Source organism: Protopterus annectens, chromosome 16.part0 (genome assembly GCF_019279795.1).
Source record: "Protopterus annectens isolate FY-2018-M chromosome 16.part0, PAN1.0, whole genome shotgun sequence".
NCBI lineage: Eukaryota > Metazoa > Chordata > Ceratodontiformes > Protopteridae > Protopterus > Protopterus annectens.
The window spans coordinates 739,550,891-739,573,132 of record NC_056750.1 but is presented as its reverse complement, the minus strand read 5'-3'; positions in this window follow the sequence as shown (position 1 = coordinate 739,573,132).

Genomic DNA, 22,242 nt, shown 5'->3' with positions numbered 1-22,242 from the left:
GTCCTATATTGGTAAGAAACAAGTGCATATTTTTGTCACCCCCTAGTTGGGGTGTTGACTAACAGGTCCTAAGAGTCTGTAATAATGAAGTGTAGAAATCTCTGGGTATAAATTTTAGGGGATGTATCATTCTCCCAGTTTGTAGAAGGGTAGTTGAATTCCCCCTTGGAGAATGGTATTTTGCTTAATACTTGGGGACTATATAATTGTCAGGAAGGAGGAATGCACCAAGGGGGACATAGATAAGGTCCTATAGTTGGCTAAGATGTGACCACTCTTTTGGTTAGAATAAGCAATCAGTAATGCTTGACAACAGTAGGTATTACTAGGGAAATAGGCACCCCAGTGGTGTTGTGAGGCTCAACTACACAGGCAGAGGACCTATCCTCCTATTGGAGGTCTGCTGTTTACCTTATAATCGCCACCCATATTGTGCATTATTGAACTAGGATAATGGGCTAAATGTTATTGTGTTGCATTTCGTCTTTTAATATATTTTATACCTTTCCTGTAAAATTGTTCCTGTGCCTAATGTGTGTAGTTGCTTTTCGACATGCAATTGTTGAATTATTTCACATAGATATAATTTGTACAAGTATTTAATAATGTCTATAGACACACATGAGCACACATGCATGCACACAGACACTCTCTCCATTCCTCTTTCTGTTTCACTGACTATGTCATGCCCTTGGTCCACACACACCCTCACGCAATTCACAGGACTGCCAGTTAACATGTAGAAAATTGTTGGGATATGGGAGAGAACCAGAGGTCTTCAGAAAAACCAACACAAAAACATGAAGTATATGTGAATGTCATTCCATATCACCGCTGCCAGATCCTTCACTGAAGGGATCTTCTGGCAGGAAGAGCCTAACATCTAGCCAGTATACTAAATCCTTTAGATTTTTTAGGTGCCATACATCATATGTATATTCCATGAACAGGACATAAATGTGAGCACAGATGCACATACTAATAATATCTAATCTAGCTGTTTGAACACCATTATTGGACATCAGTCTGAACACCCGTCTGCTGTGCTTGTTGCCAAGCTATCTTTAGATTAGTCTCCTGTTGGGGTTTCTTAAATTTTTGTTGATATTGCTACTTGTGTTCATGCAATCCAAGAAGGGGAAAATATCAGTGTGGGAGGCAGATTCTCTATAAAGACAGCCATGACCAGTGCTTTTTTTTTGCTTGGGTGCTTCTCATGCCAATACGCAGTCCTCTATCTGTCAAGTGTTTGTCTCTATGACCTTCCATACTCATTTGTCTCCATTTCCATATACCTTAAGAATGAATGTCTTAAAATGTTAGCTCATGGTGCTATGGCAGAATCATCCTGTCCCGAGGGACAGCAGTCTTCCAAGAAGCAGACCAAAAAGTTTAGGCCTGATCTGCTTGTTTTCCTGCATACACCAGATATCTCTCTAGAAGCTAGTGAAAGCCCTAAAGACCATCCAGTGCTTACATACAATTGCTGTGCTACAACTCCAATGGAGACCAGCATGGATCAGATTAGTCATGCGTCCTCTGAGGCCTTCAAATGTCTGCCCCAGATGTTGAGGGGGCACGACAGTGGACTACTTCTGACAGACCACAGCAGGTTCCTCAAATCTTAATGTAGGAAGAGATTACTAGAATAATCATTGAATCCCACCAAGGGGATGAGCCCCTGAAGGTTGTTAGGGCATGTCATGCTTAAGAAAAAGCAAAAGACGAAGAAAATTACCCCAGTGCTAAATATCCTCTATTTGAATGGCAGATTTTGCTCAAGGTTTGTTCAATGCCTTTATGGCCTTAAAGCCTCCTCAAAGGGTGCCAGTCCCTGCTTCTTCCAGGTCTTCTCCTCCTGTTAAGAGGACCTCTTTGTAGCTCTACTATCCTTATCAGGATAAAAGAACTTAGAAGAAGGCAAAAGTTTATAAGGATTAACAGTTCAGACTGAATTCACATAAGGTTCAGCAGAAGGGCATTTAAAAAAGTGTGCAGTCCTCAGGCACGTTGTAGAATCTACTGCACACTTTTTTAAATGCCCTTCTGCTGACCCTTATGTGGATTCAGTCTGAACTGTTAATCCTTATAAACTTTTGCCTTCTTCTAAGCTCCTTTATCCAGATAAGGATAGTAGAGCTACATAGAGGTTGGGAAAACATTATATACTGTTTCCACCTTGTCATTTTGGGTTATTACCAAACCCACATGATTGTCTCTGCTCCACTTAGAAAAGGTTGTGTCTGACTTTCCTGATTCAGAAGGGAAAGCTTCAGCTCTGTCCCTGCTTGAGTCCACTTCCCAGGTTGCTCACCATACCATTAAGTGATGTTACAGTACTGCTTTTCCAGGGTTGTTGCCTTTGGTTCTGTGATGAGATGTTGTTATTTTCTTCTGCTTCAGAACATCCTGATATTAAAGTGAAACTTTTGGATGCTGCTCTGGATAAAAAATATCCTTTTGGACAGCTGCTGATGAACAGTTCAAGTCCCCCCAGGATAAGGGTAAGGCCATGCAAGAACTCAAGCATATTTTTCTCCCATATATTCACATTCCAGATGAATTATTCCTCCAAATTTGCCTTTGTTTACAGGCAGTCATTAATCTGCCAAAGGTAAGATGGGGTCTAGACATATTCTTCCTGCCAAGTCCACTCAGACTCCTACTCAGAAACCTTACTTTCAGGAAAAGCCAGTTTCTATTTGACATTTTGCATTCTCTTCCCCTTGGCCAGGTCCCCTTGTCTTAGTTCTCTCTCTCTCCCCAAATTGGCAACACGTCAGATCAGATTCTTGGGTGCCAGGGCTATTTCATGATCTGGATATATCTTCCTCCCTTTTCTGGCATTCCACAACCTTCTTCAGACCAACACTCTCTCTTCCCAGAGGATCTGCAGTCCCTTTTGGGTCAGGACAGTATTTAACCTGATCTTCCCACCCACCTGGGGAGAGGTTTTTACTCCAGGATGTTTTTGGTTCCTTGGAAGGAAGGAACTTGGAGACCAATTCTGAACTTCTGTCTCCTCAGGACTTCTCAAGGTCCCATCTTTAAGAATACTGTTTCTTCAGACCATTTCCTCTTCTTCCCCAAGTGTTCTTAATATCTCTGGACCTCATGGATGCCTGTCATCACATCCCTATTCACCCTCTGCTAAAGAAATAATTTTTGTGTTCTCATTTTTAGTTCTCTGATTTGCCCTTTGGTGTTTCTACAGCCCCATGAGTATTCACCAAATTCCTCACTTCCATACATTGCCTTTTGCAGGCTTCAAGAGATCTTCACATTACCTCTTGCCTTTTTCAAAGTCTGGGGTTCACCTTCAATCTCAAGATGTCTGTGCTTATGCCCCCCCCCCCCGGATCATATTTTTCTCTGAAGGATTTGGGCAATTCCCATGTAGGCACCTCTCCTGCTCCAAAGGTCACCTCTCCTGCTCCAAAGGTTTTGTCTCTGGCCATCTTCTTGTCTTTTATTCTGTCCTGTATCACAACCATAGATTTTCTTAAGATCCTTGGGTTTATGGCCTGCACCATTCCCATGCTTCCTCTTAGCACACACTATATGAGGAATCTTTAGTGGTATCTCAAATCAGTATGGCTTCAGCATTGCTACCCCTTGGAGTTTCCTGTTCCATTGCTTCCTTGTCTCAGGCTGCTGTGGTGGATTCAGCAAATTTCTGTCGATCTGGGACTGCCCTTTCATGCGCCATTTCCTACCAAAGAACTGTGGACAGATGTGTTAGACCAGTGAAGGGGCACTTCTTGAAGCTATCTGAAAGTTCAGGATCTCTAGCCACTTCATCAGAGGTCAGACCATATCAACATAAAACAGAAGGAGGCTCAGCAGGCCTTCATGTACGGCCCCCTGGCACCCTGAATATCTTCATGGATAATACCACTGTTGTGTGGTATATCAACAAGTAGGGGTGTAAGAGGTCATATCTTCTTTGCAGACTGGCTCATCAGACCTGGGATCTGGCTATCCATTATCAGGTGACACTTCAGGCAGATGATATTCCTCCAGAGCATAATCTAGTGGCAGACTTTGAGCAGGTCTAAAACAAAGGCTCATGAACAGATGCTTTACAGGGATGTGTTCCTGGATACTGTCCTACTTGGTATTTCTCAGGTAGATCTTTTTGCCTCACCTCTGAACAGACAACTTCCTCTATTCTGTTCAAGAGTACCAAGTCCTCTGACTTGGAAAGTGGACACCCTGCCTTTTCCTTAGAATGGAATTTTTTTCTGCGCTATTCCTCTCCTTTCTCTCCTCTCCAGAGTTCTGCACAAAATCAAGCAGGAGGCTTCTAAAATCTTGTTGGCATCTCCCTTTTGGCCTAGATAGCACTGGTTCCCCTTAAATTTTCATCTGGTCAGTGGCAGTCACCACAAGTTACTTCATGAGGTGGATGCTGACTAAGAGAAGGGACCTCTTATCCGTCCTCACTGGTTCACTCTTCAGATGACACAGTGGGTGATAGGTTTTTTATCCATTTTAGGCACCCTTTTTCTGCGGATGTGTTTTGGGTTGTGCAGGAAGCCAGGAATCCCACTACCAGAAAATCACACAGGTCTAAATGGAAAAGATTTTTCTGTTTGGTGACGCTTTCACCATTGATTCCTTCTCAGTAGAGGTTCTGGTCCATGCTGGCTTGGCATGTTCTTCAGTCAAAGCTCACTTGTCAGCTCTCTCTGCTTGTTTGCCCTTCAACCCTCCTTTGTCCTGTTAGTTTGAGGTCATGCTGTTTCTTAAAGATGTCCTTCATATCAGGCCCCCAAGAAAGCCTATTCCTTCTTCTTGGGACCTCAGTTTTATTCTTGAAAAATTGACTCATTCTTTTTAAACTTGCTTTCTTGCAACGTTATATTTGGAAGACTGTTCTCCTGATAACTCTTACTCTAGCCAAGATTGTGTGTGAATTTCAGATTCTTTGTCTGTTTCTGTTTTTTTAGTTTTTCAAACACCTGGTGTCTCTTCATACTAATTCTCCATTTATGGCCAAGGTAGTTGATGTGATGTGCCCTTAATCAGTCCATTCAGCTTCCTTCCTTTTTTACATTTCCACAGTCTGCTAGTGAGAAGGTTCTCCACACCTTGGACTTGCACTGACAGCTCAGATATTTGGATAAAACAAAGGCTATTAATGAATCTGAGCAGCTTTTTGCCTCCTTTTCATCCCAGGACTTCAGTTTAACTGATTCCAAGCAAACTATCTCCTGGATCTCGAAGGACATTTCCTTCTGTTATTCCTTTCATGCCAAATGCCTGTCTTCATATGTAAAGGCGTGCACTACTAAGGCAGTTGCTGTTCTTGGTGCATTTTTCAAGGGACTGGATGCCAGTTCTATCCTTGAACTGCTACTTTGTCCTCTATTCATACTTTCACTAAGCATTACAATTGGATGTTGTTTCCATGGCCAGGGCAGGTTTTACCAGATCTATTCTGCATGGGTTTGTAGAGAGCTGTTCTGTGCCTACCTCCTCCTGGTCATCATCTTAGCTTTTGTACTCTCCCTTCAGTGAAGAACACTGCAACAGTGATATGGAAGACCATAGTACAGTTGTGCAGAATCTTATCATAACAGTACATGTCCTTCTCTTCACTGTTGCAGTATTTGCCCCCCCCCCCATTATGACTGTTGCCCCTGTATTTGTTACCCCTCCTGGCTGAGGTGCTCATGTTTCATTGAACTTGTTTTCTTCTGGATGCATATGTTCCACATTGTACTGGGTGGGGTCTTTTATTTCACCTGGGTAAATTCAGTTCCGAGTTTTTGTGTATGCATGTCATCTTTGTGCTCTGCCACCTATGCAGGGAGAATGTTTGATATATGGGGCCTATAAAATGTAAAGGCTTTGGTGAGAATGACATCTACTGTTATAAGATTTTACACAACTGCACTATTCTGCAGAAGAGATACTTCAGCCAGGAAGTGACCTAGAGAACAAAGTACAGGCCACAACACTTAATGTATCATCGTACCCCAGTCGGTTATGAATAAACCTTAATTTCTTTCAAATGTGATAGATTGCATTCAAAATAAAGAAATCTGACGTTTTCTTTAAAAAAGAAAAGAAAAAGCATCAGTAAACCTAAGCCTAAACATTATAGGACAGACTGTAAAACTGATGTCAAAACACATTGACTTAATCCCTTAAAGAATAGTTAAATTAAAAGATTTGGGTGGTTTTCTCCCCAGGCCTCTGCTGAAAATGGGCTTCTACCCAATCATACTTTCACAGTAATCAAATATCAATAAATAAATGAATATAAGTAAAGAAAAATAGGGAAAAAAAATGTTCCAAACACTAAAACCAAGGAGAAGCCCGTGGAGAATACAAAACTCCAGTGCGTTCCAGATTCTAAGAGAATACACACTCTTTTAAGCCATGACAAATGTGGATAAAAACAACATAATAACAAGATAAAAGCATGTATGTAGAAAATACATATAAAAATACATATAAAAAAGTATATAAAATGTGTGTAAAAAGCCTAAAAGCACTGTAAAGCATGCTTGCATGTCCTGTTTAAAACATAACCCTAGTTCCAGAGCACAGCAGGTTGCTTTATACTACTTTCTTCCTAAGTTTCCTGTTCTTCAGAACAGGTTTCAGGGATATGTAATCATTCAGCCCCGGGGATTGGTGGGTCTTGTGTGATGTGTATTATAAAAAGGGGATTGTTTTTAAGCATGTTTGTTTTGGTCTGAGGAAGCAACTAGAAGAGGCTGCAAAAGCGCTTACCTATGCAGTAAAGGTTTCTGTGGAACTTCATTGGGATTCTTACTTGGATTTTGGCTTCTCCTTGGTTTTAGTGTTTGGAACATTTTTTCTTTCCTATTAGACTTTTGTGTTTGTTCCATCAGTCAGCAAGCAGGGCTTTTCCTTTTTCACTATATAAGTAAAGGAAAGCTCTTTCTTGTTTTCTGCATAGTCAGTTGTTCAAACACTGCTGCATGCAGGGATCGCTAAAGAAAGTTTTTTTTTTTTTTTGGTACAGAAAGAGTAAAATATATAAAAGGAATAATTAGGTATCGTTTCTAAATTTGGACCTGTGCACTGTAGTTATTAGATCAGGCAGCTTGCATACATTATTACCAAGACACTACTGTTAAGTTAAAATAAACTAATTGTTTTTATAGTATCCTATTTCATAGGTTGGTACTAGGCTATCGGCCCTAGGACCTATACAAGCCTAGCCATAACAATTTCCTGGATATTTCTTCCCACAATATTTACTTCCTGGACCCCAGTTGTTACTATTCAAGCTGTGCCTTTCTGTTATTCACTTCAAATCTCTTCTCCCCATGTGAGTATTTTGTCTAGGCCAACATTCTTATATCCTAACATTCTGCTTGCTGTTTGTTGTGTATGTGTGCATACATATAAAATATGCACACACATATACACACACACACACACACACACACACACACACACACTTACATACACATGTTTGTGTGCATGTATTTAGATGAATGTGTTGGTATGCTGTCTGATAGTCTTGCTGTCACATGTAGTGCCAGGTGTTTATTGTTTGTGATTTGAATTTCAGCAGTGCAGAACATAGTTCTAATCCTAGACAACTAACAAATAAATGAAGACAACACTTCACACAACAAAACCAAATGGTATTTTGGCTTACTTCCCTGCAGCTGGCAGTCTCTGAATGAAGATGGGACTGAGTGATTACAGAAGCTGAATTATCCGCTAGTAAGAGATGTAGCATGCTCCAATAAAGTAATATAGAGTAACTGCCAAGATCTGCAAAAATGCAGCTGGCAGAATAAAACTGAAAGGAAAAATTAAATGAGAAACTAAAATGATAAAGCAGAACTTGGTTATTACCAAAGTAAATTTCTTTGCTAAATGAAAAAGAACACGTAGCATACTGAAAGCCTTACCATTTTTTTATTATTTTCAGTAATGTATATTTTTTATTGGAAGCTTTGTTTATTTTACTGTTTCACTGTGTACATTAATTACACTTAAGTTCTCATCACTTCTAAAGAGTGTTAATAAGTTGTAGATGAACTATTGCATTAAGCTTTTGTAGTGTTCACCTGCTCTTAAAAATGTTTGTATTTAATAGGCATTTGTCACTCCTTGGTCGCCTTTTTTATTTCCTTTGTCCGTAGGTTCAATGACTTGATGTTTGAAAACACAAATTTCTCATCTCTTAAACTTTCAGCAATACATAGAAGAACAAATTGCCACACTCACAAAAAAGACGTTATTACAAATGTAATTGCTCCACACTACTCTACTACTCAACATTTTCAAAAGGAATATGAAAACTTAAGAACAAAGTTATTTCTTTTGTTAATTTTGCCATGCTAACAAAAAATAGTCATTCACTTTGTTTCCACTAGTTAACATTTATTTATTGAACGCTAACATTAAATCAAATATTTAATGATATGTTTTCATCTCCAAATTCCTTTATTCATACTTCTACTGCATAATATCTCCATGTTGCTATCACCTATCATAACTTCATGCCCCCCAAAAATTGAAATTCCTAATTTCCCTTTATCCATTTTGCATGTGCATGCATTTTGGGGCTTGCATATTGCCACACAGTGCATGGTATTACATGTGTCAATGTTGCAACAGGCAGCACAAATGCACATAGTGCATGTGGACCAGAATACTGTGGGTTTATTCCTAATCTAAGTGACTAGATTGCTTATACTTCAATGCAGCATTAAATGGTACTGCATTCCTGAGTGTGTCATCCTTTGGATAAGATGTTAAACTGAGATCCTATCTGCTTCTGCTGGTGGTAGCTCAGGTCCGTGTCAAAGATCACAAAGCATCTATCAAAGTGTAGGTTTTTGTTTTATATATACACATCACAATTGTGTTTTAATATACACGCTTGCCTTTTAAACAAGATTTTCGCTGTTTTTCCTTTTTACATTTAAATCTTCAACAGAATGATGGAATATTTTAAGTGGGGTTCATCTTTGGAGTTAGATATCCAGAAGAGGCATGATTAATTGCCTCAGGTGGACAGTCCTAAACCTTCTGTGGTACATTCTATGTTGGTTGCTTTGTTAGACACCTTTATATCTGCTTCTAAGACACTCTGATTTTTAGCCCCTGCTCCAAAGAAACCTGACAGGTACCCTAAGATTCCTGAGGATTATCATGTCTTCTAAGCTCTTGCTTTCTTCCAAGCTTCTGCCTTCGAATAAGGATAGTAGGCAATTGAGAAGATAGGTAAGACAGTTTATACTGATGCTAGTTTGGCCTTTAGGGCCATCAATTAGCAGAGTGACAAGACCAGATAGGTTAGTGAGGTTGTTTCTGACCTCCCTGATTCTGAAGGAATGTCTTCTGCTTCATCTGTTTTGGATTCTACCTTTTCGGTGGCTCACCCCTCACTGATACCTCCTCCAGATCTGTGGCCTGGCTTGAGGAGTTGCACTTGGACTTGTCTGCAGTCATTAATGAAAGACTTTAAGGCCAAGATGCTGAATGCTCCTTTGGATAATAAGAAACTCCTTTTTGGGCTGTTGCTATGTTGAAGTATTCAAGAAAAAGGTAAAGCTTTACAGGACCTTAAAAATATTTTTGCGTCCCCTATGCCCTAGTTACAGAAGAGCTAGCATACTAGGTCTGCATTTGTTAGCAGCCTGCCTTATCAGGCCACTAAAGGCAGGGTGGGTAGTAGGTGAGCTCCTCCTGCAAAGTCTTCCCAGGCTCCTGTGGCTGAGAAACCTTTGTTTTCTGACAAGTTAGCTTTTTTGATATTTTGCACCTTCTCAAGGCCTCAGCCAGGATCCATTGTCCCTTTGGCTCTTGGTCAGTCTTCCAAACTGTCAACTAATCACCTCAGATCCTTGGGTTCTGTCCAGTATCCATGAAGGTTACTTCATGTTGTGGACATCTCTCCTTTCTTTTTCAGGGGTCCCTCAACCTCTTGTATAGATGATTCCTCATTTCTCAGAGGTTCTTGGGCCTCTGGTGGACTGGGGAACTATTCAGTCTGTTACTCCTTCCCAAGTGCGAAAAGGATTTTACTTCAGAATGATTCTGGTTCCTCGATAGGAGAGCTCTTGGATGACTATTCTGGATCTCTCCTTGCTTAACCCTTTTCTCAAAATTCCTTCTTTTCTGATGCTTTCTCTTCAAACTGTTTCTTCTGTTGCCTCAGGATTTTCTAGTGTCCTTAGATGTGAAAAAAGCTTACCTTCATATTCCTATTCACCCTCTGTTCAGGAAGTTTGTTTCTCTGTTTCTTCCTCTCATTTTTAGTTCTCTTTTCTCTCTACTTCTTTAAGGGTATTTGCAAAATGCCAACTCCTATGATTGTCTTTTTCAGGATCCGGGGCATTCAGATTTTTCCTTATTTATATGACCTGTTGATTCAGACACTTAATACCATTTGCCAGTTACAGGCTTTGGAGTTCACCGTCTCTCAACTTCAAAGTCTGGTGGTTCACTGTCAAATTTCAAAAGTCTATCCTGACTCTCTCAGCATGATGTGTATCTGGGCTGCAGGATATTGGCCTATTTTCCATGTTGATAGGTTTGTCCTTGATAGCTTTCTTCCAGTTTCTTCCCCAGCCTGTCATTTTAGTCAGAGTTTCTTTGGGCTCTAGGGTTCATGGCCTCTTCTATTCCAATGCTCCCTTTTGCTAGACTAAATATGTGGACGCTTCAGTGATGACTCAAGCAAGTTTGGCTTTGTCATTTTCACCCTTTGGATTTCAGAGTGCCTCTCCTTCCTTGTCTCAAGTGGGAATTCAAGTGGTGGATTTAGGAACCCAGTCCCACCCTTTATGTTTCTGGTTCTCAAGAACTGTTCACAGACGCTGCAGACATGGGTTGGGGGATATTCCTGTTGTCACCTCAAGGTTCAGGGTCTCTGTAGCCCCATCAGAAGTCCAACCATATCAACATCAAAGAGTCCGATTCTAGCCTTTCAAGTTTTTCACCTCATGTTCTCTCTAGGCCCCTTAAAGGTTTACACAAACAACACCGCAGTCATGTGGTATGTCAACAAGCAGGAGGGCACCAAGTCTTACCTTCTTTGAAGGCTATATCTTCAAGCATGCAAACTTGTTTCTCAGTCATCAGCTAACTCTTCAGGCAATGTATATTCCTTCAAAACACAATCTAGTGGCAGACTTCTTGAGCAGGTACAAAACCTGGGTTCACAAATGGATGCTTCACAGAGATGTGCTCCAGGACATAGTCCATCGGTCGAGTATTCCTTGGGCAGAACTCTTTGCCTCCCCTGTGAACAGACAGCTCCCTTTGTTCTGTTACAGAGTGCCTTGCCATATGCTCTGGAAGATGGACACCTTTTTCCTTGGAAGGGGATGTTTTTATATGCCTTGCCTCCCCTTCCTCTACTTCCAAGAGGCCTACAGAAACTTCAGCTGGACTGCCCAAAAATCTTGCTAGTGACTCATTTTGGCCAAGACAGTAATGATTCCCCCTCTTAATGCATCTGGCCAGGGGAAACCACCACTATTTATATTATCAGTTTGACCTCCTCACACAAGACAAGGGGTCAGCCATTCATCCTTATTTATCCAATCTTCAACTGACACAGTGAGTGGTAGGGTTGTTATCCCTTTTAGGCACCATTTTTCTAAAGACATGCTCAGGGTTTTAAGAGCCAAGAAAATCTGAAACCAGGAATTCTTATATATTCAAATGGAAAAGATTTTCTCTTTGGTGCCTTGCTAATAACCAAGACCCTTTTTCCCTGGTGGTACCTCTGGTTCTCTATTTGTGTGAGTTGCTCTAGTCTGCTTGGCCTATTCTGTGAAGCCCCATTTGTCAGCGATCTTTGCCTGTCTACCCTTAAATCCTCCTTTGTCTTTTCATTTGAGTTCAAACAGTTTCATAATGGTGTCCTGCATCTTGGGCCCCTTATGAAGCCTATTCCCTCTCCTTGGGTCCTAAACCTCATTCTTAGGCTGCAGTTTCAGCTTCTCTGCAACCCTGTACATGAGAGACTGTCTTATTATTTACTGTTCTGAGGGTTTCTGAGCTACAGGCCCTTATGGACATTTCTCCTTTTTTGGTTGTTGACGGGTACAGGATGTCCCTTCATACTAATCCTCCCTTTATGCCCAACATTGTTCAATGAATTGTCCTTCAGTCAGACAGTACAACTCCCTTCTTTTTTTCCCTTCTCAGTCTGACTAAGAGGGTCCTGCATACCTTGGATTTGCAAAGACAGCCTGAGTGTTATTTGGATAAAACCCAAGACCATTCACTAGTCTGACCAGTTGTTTGTTTCTTTTCATCCCAGGACATTGGGTTTGGCTGTTTCTAAGCAAAGCATCTCCTCCTGGATTTTCTTTCAATCCCTTCATGGCAAGTGCCTGTCTGCTTCCATTAGAACTCATTCCACTAGGGCTTTTGCCTTTTCTGGTGCTTTCTTCAAGGGTTGAACACCAATTCCCTCCTTGAACCTGCTACTTGGTCTTCAATGCATACCTTTTATAAACTCGATATGGTTTGTAGGGCCATCTTGCATGGGCTTGTTGAGGGCTCTTCCCAACCTTCCACTCCTTTTCTTGAGTTTTTGTATTCTCCCTGAGGTAAATAATACTGCAACAGTGACATAGAAGGATTTAGTACACTTGTGTAAAATATTGCCATAACAGTGTAGTATTCGGTACCTCCTTTCATCTCCCCCTTTTTTCTTTTGGGCTTTTGGTAACTGTCCTGGCCAAGGACCCCCCCCCCCCCACACACACACACACACACATTTCCATCTGCATTTTATCCTTCTGGATACACATAGCTTGCTTTGTACTACAGAGACTGTTGTCTTCTGGCCCACATCAGTTCTTGTTATCTGTGTCCCTACATCACCGTTACACAATACTTCTGAATGGGGAACATACATGTGTCATACAGGGCATACAAGATCTAAAGGTTTTCTTATACTGGCCAAAGATTGGTTAGCCTTGTCAGGAGATTAAGGTGAATAATTGTGCAACAGTGAAATGTAGGACATTTGCTATGGTAAAATTTTACACTGCTGTATTTTTTTTTTCAAAAGGCAACATGAGTAAAGGCACTTGTAACTTCTGGGGAAAACCCAATGTATAAATTATATTTATATTGTCCCATAGAAAATATCCATCAATATTTTCTCTATTTTTCTGTTTCCTAAGTAATAGTGGGTTTCTGCCTTTCTACTATACTTCAATTATTTACATTAATATTTCCATTACTGTTCACAGGAACAGAGGTATAACTCCTAAACTAACTCTAAAACATTACTAGTTCAGTTACCCTTGTTTTTTCTCATTAAATTATTGCAGTTGATTTAGTCCTATGAGTCTACTACAACACCAATCTCTTCTTCTCACCCTCTCCATCTTCCTGAAAGCACTCTGGCTCGTTGTCAGACCAAGATGCTGCTGTTTCATCTGCAGGTTCAGCTCTTCAATTACCTTGCCTTCTTTTTTAATCTTCCTTGTTGCACTTTGATCACAATGAGTGGTGATCCACCATTGACACAATTTGTGTCTGCAATATGCTTGGCATTCTCTAACTTGTCCATAAGTCTCCTCCTCCTCATCTGCGTACATACAACATATCCTCCATGATGCTGTTGTTTGCTAACACCTTTCAGACTATGTAATCCAATAGAGTAGGGGAGGTTCACTAATGCTTTGCACAAATATTCCCCAATTGGTATAAATACCAACTCAAATTTCCCCTAAAAAGAGACCAATATCCTAATAGGACTAGCCTGGTCAGTAAAGTATAAATAAATCACAATGCTGACTTATTTTAGGCTTTTCGTTGTACTATGCATTCCTTTTTCTTTGAAGTATCTTATCTTGTCTAGGACTGTAGCCAACATTCATCTCTTCTCAGGAGTTTTCTCACACTGTTAACGTCAGTACCCTATCAACGGTTGATTCTCGATTTCACATGTTGCATGATTTCAGTGAACAAATAAATGAGATGATTAGTATAGAAGGTGAAGTATAACACAGATCACTCAGTTTACAGATGCTAAATGAAAACCATGGCACTGAATGCAATCTCCTTTTATCCCAAGTCCTTGATTTACAGTTCCCAGTTGTTATAACGTTTGTGTGCAATACTGACAAAGTGAAGAAAAATGTTTTTATTTATTTACTTTAACTTTCCAAGGTGGTTCTCTCTTTCCACATAATTCAGCTGTGAAACTTGCATACTTTGGTAAGGTGGTGTGGGAAACTAATGTGCCTACTCAGTTCAAGCAATGCACTACCTTAGACATTTATACAGAAAGTTTTCTGGTCTATCAAATTGCTAATGGCAATCCTGAATGAATTGAATCCTAGTAAACTCCTCCCAATATATTTCTAGAATTTAATATAACCTGTTCATAATCATAATCATACAAGTGCAATTTTGTTGTGTATATATCACATGTATGTACATCATCTTGCAGCCAACATTATAAATGTTCATACTTTGTGTATATTTCCATAATTTTCATAATAGGTAACCGGGGGTCATCTCTGTGTCACTACTCTGGCTAGGCTTATAAATGCCCTATGGCAGATAGCCTAGTATGAACCTAATTGCTTAGTTTTAAATGAAAACACAAAAATCTATGTTCACCAATATTTCTGATAGTGCATACATACATATTAATGTATGATTATACTTCCTTTGGTCAACAATTGCATTTGTCGGCATCTGAGATGGGATATTTATGTGTGATCAAAGTGCTTATCTCTCTTGGTTCCAAATACATTTTTTTTTATTTTTGTGCTGTCTACACTTTTTTTTTGCTCTGAGTTGCTTTTGGCTAGTACAGAAACTCCTTTCAGCTGTTTTTTTTTTTTTTTTTACAATTAGCACTAAACACCAATACCTTTCAATCTACCTTGCAATTGCAAGTTCGTGATATAAAGGAAGCAGTCTCTAATGTTTCAAACTATATACCGGCATTGCAACAAATCACAAAAGATTTGCAGAGACAGCTAGAGGAAGCTGAAAATCAGGTCTATTTTTTATTGGATTTCACACAAACCCTGCAGACCTGAGTTGAAGACCAAGACTATATGAGCCACCCTAATAATACGCAAGATATTAGGATTACATGAAGGTGCAGAACAAAACATTATGCAAAGTTTTCTTTAGCCCTGTTTACCTACAACAAAGCTCTACAGAGCGGCCCTCGATGTTTTGCACATCCATCAAGGAATGGCAGATGCCCCCTACCCCCACCCAGCAGTAATAGTAGAGTTACTATCATACCAGCAGAAAGAAAAAATGCTCAGAGCTGCATGGGATGAAAAAGCCGATACAACACCATAGTCAGAAAAGCAGGCTTGACATGTATTGCTGAAAGCAGCTTGTAGTGCAACGCAATCAATGGCTCCCTTTAATGAAACACTTGTGAGGGAAAAGCATTAAAACCTCTGTTCTATATTCGACACATCTTCAAATAGCACTTCCACAGGACCCGCAGACATTGGGGCAGGGTGAAATCACTTGCAATATCTACAATGCAAAATGGCCTTCACAATACCAGATAAGTTGTACTGAATAGCCCTAATAACTGAATGAAGCAGATCTACAGTGGACACACTGGTCATTTCATATGGCCCACAGTGGACAAAGCACCAAAAGACAAGTACCAACAGCTAGAGTCTTTCTTGGCATAATCAGATTTAAAATAGATTAATTAAACATCTACATAGCTGTAGTAAGATGTATACACCAGATTGCTTCAGCAAAGGTTCATAATACTGTATAAGAAACCTTTATATGAATGCTCATACTTTGTAGTATCTCCACTATGGCATTATTCTGCATTTGCGTATACTAAAAATACTTGAAGTACCTGTTGATGCTTCACATGAACAAAGATAGGCAACCCCTGAATCGGTTTTCTTCAGATGGTTCACTTGCAGAAGGTTCTTTTCCTTATGAGCCAGGGATTAATCCAGGAGAATGGTTATTTGGATTAGATTACATGTTGAGCTCATTTACAGTCAAAATGTGGAAATGCAGTTTGATGAAAACAGGTTGCTTGAGCGTATGTTCTACCAATGCCCGTAATGTCAAACTGAAAATATATGACTTCATATTAACAAAATTCACTGCACATCCACTAATATCAAGTCAAAGTTTTGAACTGAGATTGTGTTGCAGTGCTGATTGGGAAATGTTCCCTTTTCCTCACTGTGGTGCTGTTTCGGAGTTGGTATATATAATATGCATGGGGTGTGGGAGGGGGGATCCAGGAGTGCTTGCCTCCCTGCAAACACAATAACAGTAACATGGACTTTCGACACTGGAACTTCCAGTGTTTGAGTGTCAATTGTCGTGGTTAACATTTCTGACATTTTTGGTAATTCAGTATTACTAAAGTTGAATAAAGAAGTTAGTAATTTTGTTAAACTGCTTTCAGGTTTAGCATTTTGATAGTAAGCAGTTGAGCTGTACTGTGCTATTTTCTGTTTTTGCCAGTAATGGCACAGTGTATTATACTATGTGTTTAGTCTTGTTAGAGTTCTGTAGTATAAATCATGGGTCTTAACTCAGCCTCTCAATGCCAAAGCTAACTATGCCCTGGATGAGTCTAACTCAGGAGATTTGATTTTCCATTCAAAAATTAGCATGCCTAATGCTGAAAGTACTTTGTGTAAATCTCAGTGGGATCATCTCTCCCAGAAAGTGATCTAGGCTGCATTTGTGGTTCAAACTGCATAATCCTGATTTATTAACTATACAGGAGAGTCATCTAACACAGTCAGAACATGCCAAACTGGAAAAGAGGATATGTGCAGTCCTGGCATCTTCCTGTTACCCCTCAGCCTAACATAAAGGTGTCACAAGCCTGAAAAGGAAAGGCTTTATACAAGGTCAACTACTAGAAATCTTACTCTTCATGTGAAACCCTTTTTTTCAGGGCAATTGTGCATATAGGAGGACAGGTAATTGCTTACACAACTGCTATCTGGTACAATATGTTTCCAACAGTTTTAGTCTAAAAAGCTGGTAGCAAATAGAATCAACCACACAAGATTTATCATTCTGGGTAGCACTGTACAGCCATCAAAATTAACGTCTTTCAACATTTTCAAAGTAACCCCTTGAATTATGTTAAGTCTTTTAAATTTGCTAGGAATTATAATTTCTTGCAAGTAGCCATTTTTGGAACTTTCATTTAAAAAATCGGTAGGCTATGCACTGGTATAGCTAGAAAACCATCAGTAGTAACAACTATTTAAATTACATTTGGTTACAATTCTCAATTAATAATTTATTTTTTTATTTTATTTATTTTTATTTATTTATTTAACATTTGTTGACCGGGAATGTCCGACTAGGTTCCACAGAGCCTGTTTTCAGCGGAGGCCCGGGGAGAAATGCTCCAGATGCATGTTTTTGGAATGTGGGAGGAAACTGGAGTACCCGGAGGAAACCCACGCGAACACAGGGAGAACATGCAAACTCCACAAAGAAGGCACCCCAGCCGAGAATCGAACCGGAGAACCTCTTGCTGTGAGGCGACAATGTTAACCGCTGCACCACTGTGCCGCCCACATAATAATAATGGAAAATATTGTCAGGAGACAAATAAGAAAGAAAATAGTTTAATGTAAGTTTAAAGGGTGGTGTTAGTGAAGACCTGTATGTTAAAAGAACAGCTTTATGCTGGGGTGGCCAAGAGCCATGGCCGAGCATGGTGCAGTTCCAGTTATTAGTGAAAGAGATGGACAAATATAAGCCATGTATTTCAGAAAGGATAGAATATGTGAGTGGAGCTCATAGAGGAAAATCAGAAAGATAAGCTTTTGGTTACGCAGAAAACATTTTTGGTTTTATGTAGTTTCTTTCTTTCTTTGTGTGGCTGATAAATCAATATGTATGATTTTAATTTTGAATTATGATATGTGGATGTTAAAAATCCTAATAAAAATATTTCAGATAAGAAAGAACTAGGAGGATCCTGAGTGGATTCTCAGTTATAACATGAGTGTTGACGGAAAGTCTCAAGTTTATTTCCAGAAGAATTAGAACTATGAAGGAGAGAAAGAAAAGTTGCCAACAGAAATTTGAGAAGATGTGTGGTAGGTGCAGGCAGTGTTGTCAACTGCAATCACAATCATACATTTTCTGAGAGACATGTGTTTCTTGTTAAACAAAGAAGTGATTTTGTAATGCATTTTGTACATTCTGCCTGGTGTACTACATAGGAAAACTTCAAGAAAAGTATGTAAATGGGTATAAACGTATGTATACCATTTGTGGAAAACATGAAACTAACTCTCTTTTAAAACACAGCATGAGTTACTCAGGAAGTGGTTTTACATTATTGGAGGATGTTATATATCCATGTGGGAAGAAAGCAGCAGATGAATTGTTACAATGGACACAGTATGCTTGGAAAATGAAACTTAACACTAGTCAAAAACCTGGATTGAGTGATAGAAAATTTTATTTATTTGTTTTAAATATATTCACATCGTTAGTTGAAGTGGTCACCTGGTCTGTCAAATTACTTTATATCTAAAATGTATATCTGTGTGTGTGTGTGTGTTTATATTTTATATATATATATATATATATATATATATATATATATATATATATATGTATGGATTCACTTCAGAAGCTCGAAATACTGAAATATCGAAGTTCAGTATTTCGAGCCAAGAAAGCCGAATCCACAAAACTGCAAAATTCAAAATCTCTCACACAGGAGATTTTGAATTTCACAGTACTGCTGCACACACACACACACACACACACACACACACACACACACACACACACACACACACACACACACACACACCATTCTCCCCACGCACACATAACCTCTCTAATACATGAAAGCAGGGGGACAAACCCCCCTGCACCCCCCACATCTCCCCTACTTAAATATTCTCACTGCGAGGTCGCATTACATACAAGCACACACAAAACACTACAACACAAGCTACATTCTCCTCGCACACACATATCACATCAACAAAACACACTGAATGACACCACAGCCCCTACCCAAAACCTTAACACACACACACACATGTACCTGAATACATAACCACAGCGAAAGTTCAGAAGCGCGAAATTCAAAACCTCTGGTATTTGAGGTTTTGAATTTCGCGCTTTTGAATGTTCGCTGTTCTCAGGATTCAGCTTTCTGGGCTCGAAATACTGAAATTGGTATTTCAGTACTAAGAGCTTCTGAAGAGAACCCATATATATATATATATATATATATATATATATATATATATATATATATATATATATATATATACACACACACACACACACACACATATGGGTAGTTATGGGAAAATGAAGTTGTCAAGTCTGACTTTGACAACTGCTAAGTTGATGAAATTTAGTCTGTTACACATTACACAGATGTGTGTGAACTATATGTTAATAAACAACTTTAGTCTGGAAGTCTGACATTTAGGAAAACTTCAAATGTATAGCCTACTGAGTGACAAGAGTAGAGTGAGCAATACAGAAGGTATAGGAGCTTATAAAGCTTTATACTTCTCACTGAAAATCTTAAAATTAAAAAAAGTCACCCCCAGCAATACATGAGAACAGCTTCTTAGCTTTTCATAGATTATCTGTTAATAGGAGAGAAAGGATATTCCCTCAAAAAAGTATGGCAGTACCATGTTTCCTTAAATGGCAATTGCTCAGAAATCACTTGCCCTTTGCTGTTGGTCCAAACACTGATTTGTCCTGACCTCAGTTCATGATTATAGGGCTAGAAAGGTTCATAGTATTAGCAGGATATGTTACCATAATGGGAGCGGACAGTATCAGTACCATGGCAGAATTATTTTCTCCATATTTAAATGAATATTTTTGACTTGAAAGTTTTCTAAATATTTACTAGATGTCCGTGATACTTCTATAATATAACAATGATCGAACTGCTTTCAGTAAAGGTTAGTAATGATGCTAATAATATAATGGCTGAACATGTAGGTTAGTAATGATGCTAATAATATAATGGCTGAACATGTTTTTCAAAATAGAACATGTACAGATTACGACACTGTGTATTGTCTTCACCAAGGACAAAGTCAGATCTTGAAATATTTATTTTGAATCTGTACTTTCTTAAAGTGACTACTCTCTCTCTCTTTCAAGTTACCATTGACTTCCTAAGTGAGCCAAAGGGCAGACACTATCTGTAGAGTTTACAAGGGAAGGGTGGAAATGGAAGTAGGTTATCAGCTCTTCATTCCATCTGTACTTGATTGCACTCACACAGACAATTTTAAACTCCCCGATCCACCTGTTGCAGGTCTTTGGAATGTGGAAGGAACCATTTGGTATTAGCAATTATTATTACTTACTATGGAATTATATAAAACGCCTTGTATACCTTGTATAGTACCTGTCACAAGCTGGTGTTTTGTATTGATTAGGGTTATTCAGTAGCTGAAACTGGTTTTGTTTTTGGAGGTTGTGGGATATCAAGTCCACAGTATGCTCCAGTTTGTGTGTGTAACCTGACTCCTTCCTTAGTACATAAGAATTATTTAACATTATCCATCATCCTCCCAGTGTATCCCATCTGGGAGAAATAAACACTGTAGGGACAAGGAACTCCTTATACTGTCAAGTAGATGAGGAGGCACCCATAGTTTGCTTCTGATCCCACGGTAAACTCAAAGGAGGAAGTGCATCCAACTTCAGTGTCTGAGTGTAAACAGGTGTTGTATCACAGAAGATCCTAGTTACTATAAGACCAGGAGAGTAGGACCAAAATTAATGCACAGCTGGGTCTATTTAAAGCCAGCTTTGTGTTGTGCAGCAGGTGAGATAGAATATTGTTTTTGTCGCAAACACATGGAAATACATGAACTGGGGCTTGAAGGCAGTAGTTTACCTACATTTAGGAGCGTGAGAATTACAAACGTGTTTTAGCCCAAGGAGAATAATGCTGTAGGAAGATTTAGCCTGAAGTTCCAGCTCATAGGGCAACTGACCCTATCTGTCTGTGTGTGTCTTAGATTACAATGTATTTGTTTGCCCGTATTCTGTGTGTGTGGCTATGGAGTTGATATATTTAAGTAAAGGTGGTACAGGAGGCAAAGAACCCTGCATAAACACTGTTATTTGTTTTATATCTTTTTTACGAAGGGCTCTATAACAGGCCCTGTCTTGAATTCAACATATTTGTGAATAATCTCTGCTAAGGTTCATAGCTGAGTAGTGGGATATTTGGCCATTTTAAGTCTAGTCAAATTATTTTTTTTACTTAAAGTAACCTTTCCTATTTAGTTAGAGATTGGTCTTGACCATCCCATTGTTGATATTTATATATTACCCCTAATGAGAATAACTGGGATCATACCATAGATAAATAGAGGTGAAGACATTCAGGAGCTGCCTCTGTCAATTAGTACTACAGGAGGCAGTCATGGGTTAAATTTTCTTTTTCCCCTCAGTAGATCTAAGTTGTACTTCAAGATGGACAGGGATGAACTGGGTACAGGACATCTTGAACCTGGATGTTTTGACCCCTGCATTAAAATACATTCCATATCTAGATCTGTAACAAGGTTGTAGAACAGTTTAAAACACTCAGAAAGAATAGTGAAAACATATGACAATCGTACATAATTGCACAGAAAATAAACCATCATTAGACATAACAAAATATTTGCATTACTGGTCTGTAACGTATCATAGAGAATTCACAGTTTCTTAATAGGTTAACTTTAAGATTATGTTTATATATAATATAAAAATTGTTGAAAACATTTGCATTTGATCTACATACAATAATTTCTTATGATTGTAATATTTAAAATGTTAAATCCCAATGTAAAATTCTTAATTAAAATATTAAGTAGTAAAATGCTTTTAATAAATTTGATTGGCATCATATTGTCTGGGGTAAAACTGTCTGATAAATATTCCCGTAGACAATAAATGTGAATTTTAATATAGAAGTGCATCCAATTGCATTGATGTCAAACTGTCCATGGTCAAATCATCTGGGGTGAACTTTGTTTTATGTGATGTCCTGTGCAAGATGGATCTGTCCCTCTAAACTATTCTGTTAATGTTGCAGTACATGTTTATATCCCCAGATTGAGCATTTCCACTGCCATTTGTCTTGATGCACAGTGCCGGATTGGAGAATGCCTTATATGTCAGACACAGGTTGCCTCTTAGCAATCTGTAGGATACAGAGCACAGTGACAAGACTTTCTGTCAGTGCATGTCAGACACATCGTTTAGAAATTG